The following is a 16,957-nucleotide window of genomic DNA, read 5'->3' as shown; positions in this document are numbered from 1 at the left end:
TTCTTCCTTATCAATAGCTTCAAGCATTTTCCTGACTACAGACATTAAACTAACTGCCCTATAATAACACAAAGGTTGGGGGTGTTGTGGATAGTGTGGAGGGCTGTCAGAGGTTACAGCGGGACATCAATAGGATGCAAAACTGGGCTGAGAAGTGGCAGATGGAGTTCAGCCCAGGTAAGTGTGAGGTGGTTCATTTAGATAGGTCAAATATGATGTCAGGATATAGTAATAATGGTAAGGCGGAGGATGGGAGGTGACCTGATAGAGGTGTACAAGTTAAAAACAAGGACAATGAGGTGGGGAGATAATTAATATCATAAAAGAGGGCTTGAAAATAAAAGCTCATAAATACAAAGCTGCCAAGAGTAATTGGAAACCTGAAGTTTAGGAGATGTAGAACCACCAAGCAAGCAGTAAAGAGAAAGAAGATAGATTATGAAAGCAAAGTAGCACTTTATTGTTCTGCCTGCAACACTGATTGACTGTTGAGTGTTTCCAACACTTACATTCTGGTTTTTGTTTGTATTTTTATGGAATTGAGAAAATTAGTTTCGGAAAAAAATTAAATAACTCTCAAGTTTTCTTGAAATGATATGTCAACGGTATTTGGTAGTCACATGTTGACAGCATGAAGTTGGGTGGATTAGATACAGCAAGGATACATCATATAAATGAACGGATTTACATTCACCATTGGTTTATGTGATAGATTCACTTTTCTTGGAATCCAAGGTAATGCATTAACTCCCCAGACAGAAACCTTTCTTTTACTAAATTGTCTTATTCTAAGTAGTCCTTCTGATGCATTAAGAAAGTATTCTGCGGATCCTGCGTAATTTCCTAGAGTAATTCTTAGGATCGTAGGCAGGCAGTGATTAACAATTCATTGCTTCTTTTGAGCATGTGTGCAAGTCTCTTCTAACTTTGGTAATTTGTATTTAATGGATGTTGCATTTCAACCATTGATAAACATTATAAACTGATTATCAGAAAATTAAAGAGCATGTTGTTTCAATGCGTTTTAAAATTCATATACAGTAGAGGGATACATGATGATTGAAGCCATTGATTTTCCTTTGGGAGCATTAATTCTAAGTTGTGAATGCAGAGCATGGTTTGATCTTTTCTGAGAAACAGAAGCATTTAATTCACTGGCATTTACTAACTAACTAGTTCAGTGGAATAAATATTCTCTGAGTGAGCAACAGGGTAACAAATTTGCATTTCATTTTAAACTTTTTGCTTGAAATTAATAATCAGAGTCTGCTGAATAATTCACATAAAAGGAAAGTGAATAGCATGTTTTAAAAACTTTCTTGATTTATTTACAGAAGTGCTATTGGAAAATACATTCAGTGGCCTCTTTTACTGCTGTACCACTGAGAGCATACTCACCAACTGCATCTCAGTGTGGTATGGCAATTGTCCCGTATCGGACCGCAAAGCACTCCAGCGTGTGGTGAAAACTGCCCAGCGGATTATCGGCACCCAGTTGCCCACCGTTGAAAACATCTACCGTAAACGCTGCCTGGGCAGGATGATAAGCATTATCAAGGATGCATCTCACCCTAACCATGGACATTTTACTCTCCTCCCATCCGGTAGGCACTACAGGAGTCTCCGCTCCCACACCAGCAGGCGCAGGAAAAGCTTCTTCCCTGAGGCTGTGACCCTGCTGAACCTCACATCACAGCGCTAAGCAGTATTGCACCCATATTGTACTGTCTCAGTACTTTTACATTTGTGTGCTGTAGCACTTACTTTTTATTCACAGTTATTTTGTAAATAACACTATTCTTTGCATTTCTGGTTAGATGCTAACTGCATTTCATTGGCTTTGTATCTGTACTCGGCACAATGACAGTAAAGTTGAATCAAATCTAATCTAATCTAATTAGGTACCTTTGTACACCTGCTCATTAATGCAAATATCTGATCAGCCAATCATATGACAGCAATTCAATGCATAAAAGCATGCAGGCATGGTCAAGAGGTTCAGTTGTTGTTCAGACCAAACATCAGAAATGCGGAAGAAATATGATCAAAATGACTTTGGCCCTGGAATGATTGTTGGTGCCAGATGAGGTGCTTTGAGTATCTCAGAAACTGCTGATTTCCTGGGATTTTCATGCACAACAGTCTCTAGAGTTTACAGAGAATGGCGTGGAAAAGTAAACACCCAGTGAGCTGCAGTTCTGTAGTCAAAAACACCTTGTTAATGAGAGAGATCACAGGAGGATGGCCAGACTGGTTCAAGCTGACAGGTAGGCAACAGAAACTCAAATAAGCATGTGTTACAACAGTGGTGTGCAGAAGAGCATCTCTGAATGCTTACCATATCAAATGCTACAGTGGCAGAAAATCATGAACATACATTCAGTTGCCACTTTATTAGGTGCAGGAGGAACTCATAAGGTGGCCACCAATGGTATGATTCTCATGAATCTCCTCTGCATCAGTTGATACTGCAGTCACTGGCCTAATCACCAGAGGTGATGCTTCCAGGTACACCAGGAAATAAACAACCTAGTGCCCTCATGCAATTATAACAACTTAGAGTTGAATGCCCTCAAAACAGTGGAGGCACTTAAAATACTGATCAACTTCAGGCGAAATGTGTCTCCTCTTCACCCATTCATCTTTGACCACTCTGCTGTTAGCACTGTTTCACCACTCAGATTCCTGGGCATCATTTTTTCGCAGGACCTCACGTGGGAAGCTGAACCTTTTGGTCTCTTTCATTGACAAAAAGGCTCATTAGAAGATATACTTTCTGCGGCAGTTGGTAAAACCCCACCTTCCCCAGAATATACAGTTTCAATTCTACACTGCCATCATAGAGAGCATCCTAACATCAGCCTTCAGTGTCTGGTTTGGTGCAGCATCCTCTGAAAATACACAAAAACTACAGTGAACTGTCAGGTCAGCAGAAAGTGGCACTTGCTGCAGTCTACCATCACTGCAGACTTACATATGTCTACGACGAAAAAATGAGTGGGTAAAATAGTTGCAGACACCACCAACCCAGAAAGACCATAAGACCGTAAAACACAGGAGCAGAATTCAGCCATTCTGCCCAATGATTCTTCTCCGCTATTCCATCATAGTTGATTTATTATCCCTATCAACCCCATTCTCCTGCCTTTTCCCCATAATGGCAGGGAGATGGGAAACAGAGTGATAGTGCTGAGGATGAGGTAGTTGGTTTACAAATAGAGGCAGTGTGTTGTGAGACTCCTAGCAAGGAAAGGCTGTTGATAGGGCAAAACTGCAGTCAAAAGGATGAGTTGCAATGTATATGGCAGACAAAATTGAAAATGGTGAATATAGGTCTGAAGGTGTTATGCTTGAATGTGCCAGTATACGGAGCAAGGTAGATGAACTTGTAGAGTGTTAGAAATTAGCATGAATAATGCTGTAGGCATCACTGAATAATGGCTTAATGTCCAAGGTTACACATTGTATCAAAAGGACAGGTAGGAAGGCAGAGGCAGCAGCGTAGTTTTGTTGGTAAAAATGAAATCAAATCATTAGAAAGGGGTGATAGAGGGTCAGAAAATGTTCAGTCATTGTAGATAGAGCTAAGTAATTGCAAGGGTAAAAGGACCCTGATAGGAGCTGTATACAAACCCTAAATAGTAATAAGGATATGGTCTACAAATTACATTGGGAGATGGAAAATGCATGCCAAAAGGGCAATGTTACAACAGCCATGGGGGATTTCAATACGCAGGTAAATTGGGAAAATCGGGTTGGTGCTGGATTACAGGAGGGGAAATTTCTCTTAGAGTGCCTATGAGATGGCTTTTTAAAACAGCGCGTGGTTGAGCCCACCAGAGGATCAGCGATTCTGGATTTGGTGTGGTGCAATGAACCAGAATTGCTAGAGAGCTTAAAGTAAAAGTACCCTGAGGGGAAAGGGATCATAATATGATTGAATTCACCCTGATATTTTAGGATAAGCTGAAGTCAGGTGTATCAGTATTACAGTGGATTAAAGGGAATTACAGAGGCATGAGAGAGGAGTTGGCCAGAATTGATTAAAGAACACTGGCAGGGATGACGGCAGAGCAGCAATACCTGCAATTTCTGGAAGCAATTCAGAGGAACAGGATATATACATCCAAAAGAGGAAGAAGTATTCTCAAGGCAAGATGACACAACTGTAGATAACGAAAAAGGTCAAAGCCAACATAAAAGTCTAACAGAGGGCATATAATAGAGTAAAAATTAGAGTGGAAAGTTAGAGACTTGGGAAGTCTTTAAAAACCAAAAGAAGGCAACTAAAAAAAGTCATTAAGGTAAAGATGGAATATGAAAGTAAGCTAGCCAGTAATATTAAAGAGGATACCAAAAGTTTCTTCAGATACATAACATGTAAAAAAGATGTGAGAGTGGATATCAGACCACTAGAAAATGATGCTGGAGAGGTAGAGATGGGCAAACAAACTGATTAAGTATTTTCTATCAGTCTTCACTGCAGAAGATACTAACAGTATGGTGGAAGTTGCAGCTGTTAGGGGTCATGAAGTGTGTGAAGTTATCACTACTGAAAAGAAGGTTATTGGGAAAACCAGATGGCATACAACCCAGTGTTTGGAAAGAAGTGACTGAAGAGATTGTGGAGACATTAGTAATCATCCTTCAAGAATCATTAGATTCTGGAATGGTTTTGGAGGACTAGAAAATTGCAAAAGTCACTCCACTCTTCAAGTGGGGAGAGAGGCAGAAGAAAGGGTATTATTGACCAGTTAGTCTGAAGTCAGTGGTTGGGAAGCTGTTGGAGTCTATTGTTAAGGCTGAGAGCTCAGGGTATTTGGAGGCACATAATAAAATGGGCCATAGTCAGTATGGTTTCTTCAAGGGAAAATCTTACCTGACAAATCTTCTGGAGTTCTTTGAAGAAATAACAAGCAGGATACAGAAAGAAGAATCGATTGATGTTGTGTCCTTGGACTTTCAGAAGGCCTGTGACAAGGTGCCACACCTAAGGCTGCTTAACCAGTCATGAGCCTATGGTATCACAGGAAAGATTCCAGCATGGATAAAGCAGTGGCTGATTGGCAGAAGGCAAAGAGTTGGATAAAGGGGGTCTTTTCTGATTGCCAGTGTCAGGAAGTTTATAGTCATGCACTTTAGTGGAAGAAATGAAAGGGTTGACTATTTTCTAAATGGAGGAAAAAATGCATAAAACTGAGGTGCAAAGGGTCTTGGGAGTCCTTGTGCAGTATTCCCTAAAGGTTAATTTCCAGGTTGAGCCTGTGGTGAGGAAGTTAAATGCAACATTAGCATTCATTTCAAGAAGACTAGTATATGAAGGCAAGGATGTAATGTTGAGACTTTATAAAGCACTGGTGATCCCTCACTTGGAGATTTGAGAGCAATTTTGGGGCCCTTATCTTGGAAAGGATGTGCTAAAACTGGAGAGGGTTCAAAGGAGGTTCCAGGATTGAATGGCTTGTCAGATGAAAGGCATTTGTTGCCTCTGGGCCTGTATTCACTGGAATCTAGAAGAATGAGGGGTGACCTAATTGAAACTTATCGAATGGTGAAAAGCCTTGATAGAGTGGATGTAGAGAGGATGTTTCCTGTGATGGAAGAGTCTAAGATCAGAGGAAACTGCCTCAAAATAGAGGGACATTCTTTAGAACATTTTCTTTAGCCAAATGGGAGCGAATCTGTAAAATTCCCATCAGAGTATTTTTACCCATGCAGTTTCTTAACTCTGTCCACAAGGATTCTACATCTTCTGATCCTATGTCACCTCTTTCTAAGGATTTGATTTCATTTTTTACCAACAGAACCATATCACCCTCTCTGCCTACCTGCCTGTCCTTTCGATATATCCTTTTATGTTAAACTCATAACTTTTAGCCACAGCTCAGTGAGGCCCACAACGTTGTACCTGCCAATCTCTAACTTGGCTACAAAATCATTTACCTTATTCTATATACTGCATGCATTCAACTATAACATCTTCAGTCATCACCCTTCTTGATTTTGCTCCCAGGTTACTCTTCTACTCATCCCACTGACTCCAAATTTGCCCTATCATCTACCTTCCTTACAGTCTCACTGCACACTAGTACACCAACTGCTCCATCCTCAGCCCAATCAGTCCGATTCCCATTCCCCTGCCAAATTAGCTTAAAACCTCCACAACAGCTTTAGTAAACCTGCCTGCAAGGATACTGGTCATTCTCAGGTTCTGGTGTAACCAGTCCTTTTTGTACAGGTCTTGCCTTCCCCCAGAAGTGATCCCAATGATCTGGAAATCTGAAACCCTGCCCCCTGCACCAATTCCTGAGCCACACATTCATTGACCAAATCATCCTATTCTTACCCTCATTGGTGCGTGACATAGGTAGCAATCCAGAGATAGCTAGCATGAAGGTTCTGCTTTTCAGCTTTCTAACTAACTCCCTATATTCTCTCTTCAGGACCTCCTCCCATTTCCTACCTATGTCACTGATACCAACTAAAACAAAACCTTCATGCCATTTTAAAAGATTTTTCCTCTGGGCAATTAATCTGATCAACCATTCTAGTTAGCATCCCACCCCCACTCCGTCTATTTAAGTTTCAGCATTACATCCTTGTGTTTATGTTCTAGCACTCTCGAAATGAACGCTAACATTATATTTGCCTCCTTTCCTACCAACACAACCTGCAATTTAACGTTGAATGAATCCAGAACAAGGATTCCCAAATCCCCTTGCACCTCTGATTTTCGAGTTTTGTCCCCATTTAGAAAATAATCTATGGTTTTATTCCTTTCTTCAACAATAGTCCGCACTGTGCATATCCTGCATAATTTAATATCAAAAAATGCATCACTTTGCACTTATCTGAGTTACCATCTGTCTGCCATCTCTTTTCCCACCTTTCCAGTTGATCATTACCCTGTTGTAACCTCAGACAACCTTCTTCACTGTCACCTGCAAGATTACTATACTCTCATCCCAAGTCATTAATATATACGATAAACTAGAGACTCAATGCTGAACCCTGAACTCTGGGAAGCAACTCTTTAATACCATGCTCTGCCTCCTGTCACACAGCCGGCTTTCTGTTCGTTTGGTTAGATCAAGCAGGATCCCATGTTTTGCAACTTTCTGGTCTAGCCTACCATGTGGGACCTTGATAAAAGCATCACTAAAGTCCATGTAAATGATATCTACCACCCTGCTCTCATCAATCAACTTGGTCACCTCCACAAAAAACTCAAATGTATGAGACGTGGTTTCCGGGCACAACATAGAACATAGAATAGTACAGCATTTTACAGGCCCTTCGGCCCACAATGTTGTGCTGACCCTCAAACCCTGCCTCCCATATAAGCCCCCAAATTAAATTCCTCCATATACCTGTCTAGTAGTCTCTTAAACTTCACGAGTGTATCTGCCTCCACCACTGACTCAGGCAGTGCATTCCACGCACCAACCACTCTCTGAGTAAAAGACCTTCCTCTAATATCCCCCTTGAACTTCCCACCCCTTACCTTAAAGCCATGTCCTCTTGTATTGAGCAGTGGTGCCCTGGGGAAGAGGCGCTGGCTATCCACTCTATCTATTCCTCTTAATATCTTGTACACCTCTATCATGTCTCCTCTCATCCTCCTTCTCTCCAAAGAGTAAAGCCCTAGCTCTGTTAATCTCTGATCATAATCCATACTCTCTAAACCAGGCAGCATCCTGGTAAATCTCCTCTGTACCCTTTCCAATGCTTCCACATCCTTCCTATAGTGAGGCGACCAGAACTGGACACAGTACTTCAAGTGTGGTCTAACCAGAGTTTTATAGAGCTGCATCATTACCTCGCGACTCTTAAACTCTATCCCTCGACTTATGAAAGCTAACACCCCATAAGCTTTTTCAACTACCCTATCTACCTGTGAGGCAACTTTCAGGGATCTGTGGACATGTACCCCCAGATCCCTCTGCTCCTTCACACTACCAAGTATCCTGCCATTTACTTCGTACTCTGCCTTGGAGTTTGTCCTTCCAAAGTGTACCACCTCACACTTCTCCGGGTTGAACTCTATCTGCCACTTCTCAGCCCACTTCTGCATCCTATCAATGTCTCTCTGCAATCTTTGACAATCCCCTACACTATCCACACCACCAACCTTTGTGTCGTCTGCAAACTTGCCAACCCAGTCTTCTACCCCCACTATGCTGTTTATCCTTAACCAGTCCTTGTCTTTCCAAATGCAGGTAAATCCTGTCTCTCAGAATCCTTTCCCATAGCTATCTCACCACAAGTTAAAATAAATGAATTTTATCCCGTCAGACACAAGACTGCAGATACCGGAATCTGGAGCAACATACAATCTGCTGAAGTAGCTCAGCGAGTCAAGTAGCATTCATGGAAGGAAAAAATTGTTGACGTTTTGGGTCAAAACCCTTCGTCAGAATATGGAGCTCCCAAATTGCTTATTTTAGCCACTCATTCAGTCCCTCCATTTTAAATGCATCTCATCTCTCTCATACAAGTCTTGTACAAGTCTTTGTTTATTCATTATATATTGCATATATAGAAATAATCCAAGTAACTAGGGCTCATCTGAATTTCTTTAATTATAATGAACAATTACAGATGTCATACGATATTGATGACAGAACATCCAACTTCACCTCCCTCCCCACCCACCACCAATTAAAGTTTAATCAATATTGTTATGTGTCCTTTCAGACTTCTGGAACTTCATGTTCAAGTTCCTGAAGTATTGTAATAAAGTTTGGGAAGAAAAATTATCCTTTACAATTTCTACCAGGCTACATTATTGTTTTATTTTATCAGTTAAGTGTTTGATTGCTTATTTTGATAAGATGCTGCTCTCAGTCTGAAATTTGCATTGGAGACTACCTTGAGCAATTTGGAATATGAAAACTAATTTCAAGAGTTCATACATCTTAAGTCATAGAATGTCTTACTTCCTTGGAACCTCTAGAATCAAAGACAATCAAAGCTGTCAGGCTGATCAACACCTTCACCTATTAATCCACCCTTCCAGCACTAAAGACACAACACCCAGCATCACTTTATGTATCAATAATCAGTCTATGTATGCAAGTTTCTTGTACATTACTGTGCAAATGTCTTAGAAGATATATATGCATAGACCTTTGCAAAGTACTGTAGTAATTTTATGTATTGCATTTTACCGCTGCTACAAAAAAAACAAATTTCATGACATATGTGAATGATGATAAACCTGATTCTGATATGGATCTCTGCTGTTGACCGAGAGTGGGAAGGGGGCAGGGAGAGGGGAATTGTAATTGGGAAAAGGGGAAGAGAGAAGGGAGAGAGCAGGAAGCACCAGAAAGACCTTCTGTAATAATCAGTAAACCAATTGTTTGGAGTCAAATGACCTTGCCCGCTGTCTCAGGGCTGAGTGAGTCTGCACCCACACCACCTCCCCCACCCCGGCACTCTTTCTCTGTGTCCTGCCCCACACCCCTCCCTCAGTGCTCAACCCTCACCACTCCCAACATCTGTCTGGTAGGGGCTGGGGAGGCTACCGCACAGGACCGAAAGAAGCTGCTGAAAGTCGTAAATTTAGTTGGCTCAATCTTGGGTACTAGCTTACATCTTCAAGGAGTGGTGCCTCAAAAAGGCAGCGTCCATTATTAAGGACCCTTTTCTCACTGTTACCATCAGGTAGGAGGTACAGAAGCCTGAAGGCATACGCTCAGCAATTTAGGAACAGCTTCCTCCCCTCTGCCATCCAATTCCTAAATGGACGTTGAACCTGTGAACAATACCACACTTTTTTAAAAATATATGTTTTCTGTTTTGCATGATTTAAATCTATACAATATATGTATACCGTAATTGACTTTTTTTTCTTCTATATTATGTATTGCGGACCGGGCTGGTGGCATAGTGGCATCAGTGCCGGACTACGGGATGAAAGCACCTGAGTTCAAATCCAGCCGGCTCCCCTGCACGCTTTCCATCCGTGCTGGGTTATGAGCTGGTGATCTCTTTGGAAACTCACCCGGCAGAAGGCCATGACAAATCACTGCTGTAACTTGCCTCGTACGTGGTTCCCTACTACATCAGAGAGGCGTGGAGGGAAATCGTCCGCTAAGTGGAGAAACTCTGGATGCGACGTACCTTTCCTATTATGTATTGCATTGAACTGCTGCTGCTAAACTGACAAATTTCACGACACGTGCTGGTGATAATAAAACTTTGTTACTTTGTTCTCGCCAGATTTACAAACTCTCCACTCCACATTGTCAATATAGTCTTGTGTAAATGTCTTAGTCACAGACTTCTGCACAGTACTGTACATTGTGTTTTTATAAGATTGTTCTTATATTTTTTTTCTGATTTTGATTGTGTTCTTTTTGCTTTTTGTGTTATTGTATGCTGAATCAGATCCAGAGTAAAAATTATTTTGTTCTCCTTTATGGAGAATGACAATGAACAATCTTGATGCCTTGATTTTAATAAGGAATGAGTCAAAATATTCCATCAGGTCCTTGGCAGCTCCTTGCATAGCTATCCAATTGAACCCATTCCCTTCAACTTATGTATTTCTGTCTGGTCCTGCAACTTACCCTCTCCCACAGACCTATCAACTCCTCTTTCACTCCTTTACAACATGCCGATACAAAGGGATAAGTTACAGTGGCCAGTTAACATAGCAGTTCACCTTTCAGATGTGGCAGGAACATGGACCAACTACCTGTAAATGGTGCCAAGGTCACGGTGCGGGCATCTGAGCAAAGTATTGAGGCTGACCTCCTGTGAGCTGCATGAGAGTACTGTGAGTTCTCCATGACAACATGACTGTCAGCATTTGGATGTTAATCTGTTTTAACCCTGGTTGGTGTATCTGCCCCGAACCTCACCACCACATTTCAATGTGCCTGGAAAGGCTATTCTTAAAACTGCATAGGTTTCGTGGGAACCATGTAACTGTACCGAAACATGCTTTTTGATTTTGTGTTTTTACATTCTGTGTTTTCACTCTTCTTTTGCTGCCTTTTGTGCAATTTTTCTTGCGCCAGGGGAGGAGGGGATTGATGTTTGATGTTTCTCCTGGGTGGGTTGGTTCCATGGTTTTTCTTTGTTTCTTGACTGTCTGTTGAGGAAGATGAATTTCAGGGTTATATACTGCATACATACTTTGATAATAAATGTACTTTGAAGGTTGAACATTGATTTTAGCAACACTTCACGTGCATTCAAGATTCAGAAAGCAGAGCTTTGCGGCTTGCGGCAGATTCCTCTGAGTTAGACAATCAAACTCGGGTGCCCAAAAAGAACTAGTTTTCAGTCAGGACGGTGGTTGAGATTTAAAGGCAGTTTCTCTGAGTTGAGGAGCAACCAGTCAGCAAGGGGTTTCATTAGAAAGGGCCAATAAAAAAACACAGATGCAAATGATATGGCCATTCTTGTGAATGTGCCAGTGTTTAGAGTGGCTTAGGCAAGGTTAAATATTTGATAGGTTTCTCTCTTCCTGTTCTTATTTGCTCATCCTTATCTGTTAGGGCATAGTAGTGTTGTGAGAATGACTCCAGGGGCAATGTTTTGTACCATATGTGAGATGATGAAGTCTGGGAGGCCTCCAGTCTCCCAGATAAACACAGGTGCGCCCAGCTGAGCTCCTCAGAGAACTCACTATGATACTTAAGTAATTTTCCTTATATATTGGAGACTGACCTGTTAGATACTATTATGAGTATGAACCCTTTGACGAGGGTTCTTTTGGAAGAATTTATAATTTATTATTACAATGGGATAAGCGTCCTTTATCTAAGGTTAAACAGGCTGGGAAAAAGAACTCAATTTGACTTTTATGATGGAGGATTGGACACAGATTTTGAAGTTGGTTAACTCTTCTTCGATTTGTGCTAGTCATTCACTGTTTCAATTTAAAATTGTACATCGTTACCATTTGACAAAGGAGATACTTTCTGAAGTATTTTCTAATGTTGGTAGTTATTGTGATAAATGTAAAATTGAGATAGCTACACTGACACATATGTTTTGGTCTTGTTCTCTATTGGAACAGTTCTGGAAGTCAGTTTTTCCAACAATTTCTAAAGCACTTAAAATTAATCTACAACCTAATAAATTAACTGTGCTTTTTGGAATAATTCCTCAAAATATTCATGGTATTTCTGTGTCTGACCAACATGTTATTGTATTTGTTACATTGAGAGCTAGGAGGGCTATTTTGTTGAAGTGGAAGGATACATCAGCTCCCACTTTGTCACAATGGTTCTCTCAAGTGATGCTATGTTTTAGTTTGGAGAAAATTAGAAGTCGAACCTTTGAGCCTTTATTTGATTTTGAGAAAAGATGGGGCTCATTTGCTTGTTATTGTCATTTGAGCTAATTGATAGATTTTTTTCCACGATCTAATTGTAAATTTTTTGGTATATTTTTCTTTCTTGCTGGCGGTTTGATGTTTATTTTTAGAACCTTTTGTATGACACATGGTTTCAGGGTTGTACACCTAATGGGTTTCTTCCCCACTGTTTTCTGCTTTGTAGGGTTTTATATTATCACAAATTTTTTTTTCAGTCTTTAAGATAATTTTTTTTCTTTGAGACATTGTAAGTTTTGTTACTTCGATGTACTCGTGTTATTTCTTTTGTATAATATAACAATAAAAAGATTTGAACAGAAAAGAACTCATTAAGGAAATAGAGCTGAAACTCAATGACCTTCGACTCATAGGGAGAATGAGGAGGTGATAGGCAGGAGCTACAGAGAGGTAGTCACCCCTAGGTTGCAGGAGACAGGTAACTGAGTAACTGTCAGGAGAAGGAGGGGAGATGCACAGCTAGTGCAGAGTACACCTGCGGCCGTTCCCCTCAATAATAAAATGTACAACGTTAGACACTTTTGAGGGGGATGACTTAAGGGAGGGAGCCAGAGTGACTGTGTCTCTGGGACTGAACCTGGTGCTGAGGCTCAGAAGAGAAGAGAGGTGAAGAGGACTGCAGTGTTGATTGGAGATTCCTTAGTCAGTGGAACAGAGAGAAGGTTCTATAGGTGTGAGAGAGAAACCCAAATGATATGTTGCCTCCATGGTGCCAGGATCAGAGATGTCTCGGATCATGTCCATGGCTTTTTCAAGGGCGAGGGTGAGCAGCCAGAAGTCTTGGTACATATTGGCACCAATGACATAGGTAGACAAAGTGAGGAGGTTCTGAAGAGAAATTTTAGGTAGCTAGGTAGAAAGCTGAGAAACAGGGCCTCCAGGGTAGTAATCTCTGGACTGCTGCCTGTGCCACTTGCCAGCGAGGGTAAGATTAGAATGACTTGGAAGGTGAATGTGTGGCTGAGTAAGTGGCGCAGGGGCAGGGGTTCAGACTTATAGATCATTGGGATCTCTTCTGGGGAATGTATGACCTGTACAAAACGGAGGGGTTACACCTGAACCAAAGGGGTTTCAAACTCCTTGAAGGCAAGTTGGTGAGAGTTGTTCAGAAGGTTGTAATTTGACAAGGATATGGGAACCAGAGTGATAGGTGAAGGTGAAGGTGGGGCAGATAGTTTACAAACAGAGGTAATGCGTCTGCTGAGGAGAGGTCAAAATTGCAGTGAACAGGTTGAACTGCAATTTAAAAGGAGGACGAAATCAAAAAGGGTGAATGCAGGAGTGAAGGTGTTGTATTTAAATGCGCGCAGTATACAGAATAATGTAGATGATCTCTTAGCACAGTTACAGATTGGCATGTATGATGTTATAGGCATTAGTGAATCACAGCTGAAAGAAGATTTGAGCCAAGAGCTTAATATCCAAGGATATACATTGTATGGAAAGGACAAGCAGGAAGGCAAAGGGGATGGTATTGATCTGTTGGTGAAAAATGAAATCAAATCATTAGAAAGAGGTGACATGAGGTTGGAGGGTGTTGAATCATTTGGACAGAGCTGAGGAACCGCAAGAGTAAAATGACCCTGATGGGAGTTGTATACAGAAGCCTAAACAGTAGTAAGGAGGTGGTCTGCAAATTACAACGGGAGATAGAAAATGCATGTCAAAAGGGCAGTGTTGCAATAGTCGGCGGTGGGGGGGGATTTCAATATGTAGGTAGATTGGCAAAATCAGGTTCGTGCTTGATTCTAAGAGGACTAATTCCTAGAATGCCAATGAGACAGCTCTTTAGAACTGTTCGCAGATGAGCCCACTAGGAGATCAGCTATTCTCAATTGGGTGTTGTGCTATGAACCAGTTTTGAATACATAGCTTATGGTAAAGCAATCCTTAGGAGCAAGTGATCACAATATGATCGCATTCACCCTGAAGTTAGAGAAGGAGAAGCTAAAGTCAGATGTATCAGTACTACAGTGGAGTAAAGGGAATTACAGAGGCAGGTGAGAGGAGTTGGCCAGAACTGATTGGAAAAGAGCACTGGCAGGGATGACGGCAGAGCAGCAATGGCTGGAGTTTCTGCAAGCAATTCAGAAGACACAGGATATATACATTCCAAAGAAGAAGTAATATTCTAAAGGCAAGATGACACAATCGTGGTTAACCAGAGAAATCAAAGCCAACATAAAAGCCTAAGAGAGGGTATATAGTAGAGCAAAAATTAGTGGGAAGTTAAAGGGTCTTATCCTCTAACAGAAGGCGACTAAAAAAAATTTAAAAAGAAGGTAACGATGGAATAAGAAATTAAGCTAGCCAATAATATTAAAGAGGATAGCAAAAGTTTTTCAGATACATTAAGTGTAAAAGAAAGGCAACAGTGGATATCAGACCGCAGGAAAATAATGCTGGAGAGGTAGAAATGGGGGACAAGAAAATGGCAGATGAACTGAATAAGTATTTTGCATCAGTCTTCACTGCGGAAGACACTGGCAGTATGGTAGAAGTTCCAGGCGTCAAGTGCCACGAAGTGTGTGAAGTTATCATTACTAGAAAGAAGGTTCTTGGGAAAACCGGAGATCATAGAGCCCAGTGTTTGGAAAGAGGTGGCTTAACTGTTTGGGGAGGCATTAGTAGTCACCTCTTCTACGTGGATTGTCACCTTATCGTGGTGGAGAAGCTTGTGTGGTCCTGAGATCCCAAGAGCGATGCCTTCTGGAGCTATGCCCCTGGTAGGGTCACCCATGGCGGTAAGGTCGAGGGTGAGGTCCCTGACAAAGAACAATCCAACCAAGACCTCAACAGTGGAACAGGCGGACGAAGTTACTTCGAACTCAACGGCTGTGAAGGCGAATGAAGTCTGCAACAAATCCATCAGCTCCAATCGTTGTGGTTTCCATGCCATTGGAATCAGTTGGTTGATTTGTGAAGTATTGTGTGCTTCTTGGAGTGGAACATCAAGTACACGTTAAACAAATACATGCACAGGCATTTTCACTCTGTGGGCCACTTCTTCAAGTCTTTTGGTGATTGGGGGAGGGCGGTGGGAGCAGGAAATGTGATGGCTGGAAGCTCCAAGTCAAGAACAGGCACAAAAGTGGTGAATACTTGATTCAGTCACTCAACCTTTGGACAGAAGCAGGAAAGTTGTTTGGTAGCAGCATTCTCATCTGAGCAGCCCTATTTAGGAGCCACTCTGCTCACCCTGAACTGGGAAGGGGCTAGAAAAGGTGCCTTAAAAATAGTCTGCTTCACCCCATACTGTCTGGAAAGCCGCGTCCAGAGAGATCACCATCATGCAGTCGAAAAACATTGAGAAGTGAAACTATGAAATTTGGAACCTGGAATATACGAACTCTGATGGATAACCCAAACTCAGACCGACCAGAAAGGAGAATTGCCTTTGTTGCCCAGGAACTCCAAAAATTCACCTTTGACATTGTTGCTCTGAGTGAGACCCGCAGAGCTGGAGAAGGGCAACTAAAGGAAGACCAAGGTCAATACACCTTTTTCTGGAAAGGACTTGATCCTGAACAACCGAGGATCCATGGAGTAGGTTTTGCCATCCGAAACAGCCTACTTCAGAAGCTGACAGAGCAACCACTGGGAATCAACGAACATCTCATGATTCTGCGAATCCAGCTCGTCAAGAACCAACATGCCACCAGCATCAGCTCCTGTGCTCCAACTCTGGATGCTGAAGATCAAATAAAGATGAACTTCGATGCCCAACTTGACAATGTCCTTTCTTCTGTTCCCAACAATGACGAGATCATTCTCTTGGAAGACTTCAACACCAGAGTCAGGAAAGATCATAGGCCCTGGACTGGAATAATAAGCAAGGAAGGAGTTGGCAAGGTCAACGCCAATGGAATACTCCTCCTCACCAAATGTGCTGAACACAACCTGGTGATTTACAAGCACCCTATTTTGCCAGAAAAACAGGCACAAAGTCTCCTGGCAGCATCCACGCTCCAAACACTGGCACCTCATTGACTTCATCATCGTATGATCTCAGGACCAACAAGATGTACTGATAACAAAAGCTGTTACTGGTGTTGGCGAGTGCTGGATAGACCATCGACTCATCTTGTCCACCGTGAGAATGAAGATTCGGCCCAAAAGGAAACACCAAAATCAGAACACTATTAAGAAATTCAATGTTGACATCCTTCAAGACATCTACCATGTACAGAAGTTCAAACAAGATCTTCAAGAACAACGGCCTCAACAAATCCCACCATCTCTAGAAGAACACTGGAATCAATTGAAGAATGCTATCATCACCTCCTGTAAAGAAACAATTGGGTTCAAGACAAAAAACATCAGGATTGGTTCAATGATAATGACAAACTACTCCAACAACTCATCGAGAAAAAGAGGAAAGCTTTCATCACCTTACAAAATGACCAACAATCGGCTATCAAAAGGAAACACTATCAGGAATGCAAGGCTGCAGTCCAGAAGAGCACCTGGAACCTGAAAAACCAGTGGTGGAGGAAGAAAGCTCAGGAAATCCAACAACTAGAAGACGCCAACGACACTCGAGGCTTTTTCAACGCAACTAAAGCTATTTTTGGCCCATCCACTCACGGTCAAGCCACTCTC

This window comes from Mobula birostris, chromosome 4, assembly GCF_030028105.1.
Source record: "Mobula birostris isolate sMobBir1 chromosome 4, sMobBir1.hap1, whole genome shotgun sequence".
Lineage (NCBI taxonomy): Eukaryota > Metazoa > Chordata > Chondrichthyes > Myliobatiformes > Myliobatidae > Mobula > Mobula birostris.
Note: the sequence above shows the minus strand (reverse complement) of the source record.